The following is a 3,330-nucleotide window of genomic DNA, read 5'->3' as shown; positions in this document are numbered from 1 at the left end:
AACAGTGGTTGAGTTCTTTGTTCCAACTGGAGAAGACACTTCCAATACTTGGTTGACCCCCAGAAATACCTTAGATCTAGAAAAATCTTTTTCTGATAAGGTTTATAATAGTCTATTCAAAGAAGTACACATATTTGGCGATGTTGTGGTTTGGTATTGGTACATTCACTGACATTGCACATTATTGGTTAAAAATGATATATAATTCGTGACTCAACCATCTTTTCCTTTACTTGGATTAACTGAAAAGTAGCGAGTTAGAGCACCATTGATATTTAGTCTGCTGTGGCAAGATACAGTTTGATAAATTATATTATAGAGATTACAGAGCAGCCATTGGGTTTCCTCGTCAAATGTTTTCATTTAATTATATTACATAAGACTTCATCATTAAAGAAGTTTATCGTCAAATATTTTTAATCAGTGTGATTGTGCTGCAGTTTTTAGATACTTATTTGCAGTTAAGCCCAAAGCCACATAATGGGCTATACGTCTTCTGCCTACCATGAGCATTGAAACTCGGTTTTTAGTGTTGTAACTCTGTTGACGTATCACTGTGCCACTGGGGGATGAAATATTTGAGTGGCTAGTTAACCCTTGGTATGGTTTGTGGTCAGCACAATGAAGTTGCTGGGTATAACTGCTTGTTTGAAATACAGTTACTGCTGCTATTGCTGCAAGTTTATTTTTCTCTGGTAAATATGATTTATTTATATGTTTTTAAACTTTTTGATTGCAGATTGGTATTCGTTAATCTTCAAAGGTTCTGTGTGCATTGTAGATGTATCATACACCAAACTAATGAACGGGAAAACTATTTCCACTGTCATTCAAATGATTTCTTGAAGGTGGACCTTTATTATGTTTTATTGAGATATATTAGTCACATGGGTAGTGCTGTTTATGCTGGGCAAGTCTGATGTGTGTTAACAAGTTTAGTAACTTCAGATTTATTCTCTCTCAATTAGGATCTTCATCACATTTATTATAGTGTGAGCTTAGTTGAAGTAGTTGGTTTGCAACATCACAAGAGACTTCAAGCTTGACATTCTAGTAAAGACAACTGTCTAGTGTGAGAAGTAAAGTACACTTTCATTGTGTTTGTATTTTAATACAGACTGTGTGTTGTAGTTGAGTATTTATGTTCAGGCTTTTTATATTTCTCACAAGATCAGTTATTCAGAAAACACAGAATTATTTTGCATTAAATATTTGAACAAGTCTCTTGCTAATTATTAAAGTGTGGACGTATTTTACTACTCTTAGGGAAAATCATTTCTATCTGAAAACGCTAATGAGTAGATGGAAAGGGAAAAAAATGGTGCAGTGACCGTAGTATATTTACTGCAAAATTTTCCGTGTTTTGTCTAATCTGTGATTAGACCCAAAATAAGTCCATTACTTATGTTAATGTGTATTTAGGTTTAAAAGTTTCATTTTGAGAAATTCCATTTTCTAAAGCTCAAAGGATTTATAACCACGAGAGAGAGTTGATCACTGAAGGGAGGTAACTGTCCAAGAGAGTTGGCAGTTCCAGGAAAATTTCTTTGATGAATGTAGGACTTCTTTTTCAATATGGATGATTACTTAGGAATATTGGTTGATGAAATTCTCCCTTAGTAGATTGACTTACATGTAAGGAAAGAATACATGGATAAAAATCGTTACAGCAATGTAGTGTCTTACAAGTATGAAGTCCCCCGCTAGTACAGTGGTAAATCTACGGAGTTACGACGCTAAAATCAGGCGTTCAATTCCCCTCGGTGGACTCAGCAGATAGCTAGATGTGGCTCTACTATAAGAAAACACACATACAAATCTGAAATTGGATGTGGTATTCTGTATATGACTTCTCATTCAGGAATGTCATACTCTGTTTAGGGTTGAAGTTCCTGACATCTTGTACCTAAAATATTGATGGCACTTCAGCCAGGTGATAGCCAAGAGTTTGTATGGATGAGGCTTTGGTTATAACTATATATTATTTATTATCAATGAAACAAAGCAATTGTATCATTAATGACAAGGGTACAGCAAAAGAATACCTAGACTGTTTCTTGAAGTATTATAAACAGGTTACTACCTGAAATTGCTGAGATTCAAAACAGGTCATCCAACACTTGTTTTTTAGTTTGGACGGTCTTGCTCTCGACTTCATTAAGTACTTGTGTCGAGACTGTCATTGCTAAATTGTTTCAATTCGTTTAAACTCATTGGAAAATCAGGTTATTCATCGATCGCGTTTAAGGCTTGGAAGAGGCCACGCAAGTAGATGATTTGTACTATTTGAATGGGAAGATAGCTTCTGTTGAAATGAGGAAATAAGTTGATTGGTGGATAATTTTATCGAGAGACTTTCTAGAAAAACATTGAGTTGCTATGTGAATGTTAGAAATATATTCACTTTAATAGAGGCAAATTCTGTTGCAACAAGGTAAAAAATGTACTTCAAACTTGTTGAAAGAAAAGAAGAAACCTATAGCATCTGCTGCAGTAAGTGTATTTCAGACAGGTTGTCCTTCCCAGGTACCTCGATGTGCTGTGCATGAGTCACACCAAGGGTTAAATAGTCTCTCAAACATACTAATATTGTACCATAACCTCACTTGGACAGTGTTATCCTAGTTTTCCCATGGTTTACATGCCGCAGCCTATACCAGTGATACCTCCATTTAAATGTAGATCTGGAAGAGAAAGAAGCAAAGCATCTGTTTGCCAGTAGAATATTTGATTATCATGAACTGAATTTCCCTCGCCTAGCCAGCACGAAATTGTAAATACTGCTGCATTAGCTAAAAATAAACAAACAAAATTAGATAACAACAACTAGCTACTAACTTGGAGGACTATGGCAGTCAACTTATGCCAGATGGATTTATGGCTGGTCCAATTCTTTTAGGGCTGGATGAAGCTTTGTAAATTCCTGTGACGAATGTGTGTTTGTGTGTTTTTCTTATAGCAAAGCCACATCAGGCTATCTGCTCAGCCCACCGAGGGGAATCGAACCCCTGATTTTAGCGTTGTAAATCCGGAGACATACCGCTGTACTAGCGGGGGGCTCCTGTGACGAGACAAGAGCGGAAAACTACGTTGCCGGTAAACACAGAAACAACCAGAACAGTAGATTGATTGAATCATTCCAATGACGTTTATAATGCAACTGCATATTGAATAAGCCCCAAACTATAAGCACTTTGCTTTTTTAAAGGATATATAGCCGAATAAGTAAAGTAAGAAAAAAAAGAGTTTGACATAAAAAAAATAGCTACAAATTTTCATTTAACTTATTTTCGATGTATTTGTTCGTCTTTTGTTAAGAGAAATCCTACA

This window comes from Tachypleus tridentatus, chromosome 9 (assembly GCF_004210375.1).
Source record: "Tachypleus tridentatus isolate NWPU-2018 chromosome 9, ASM421037v1, whole genome shotgun sequence".
Classification (NCBI taxonomy): Eukaryota; Metazoa; Arthropoda; class Merostomata; order Xiphosura; family Limulidae; genus Tachypleus; species Tachypleus tridentatus.
The sequence above is the reverse complement of the archived record's forward strand: the minus strand, read 5'-3'. Positions refer to the sequence as shown.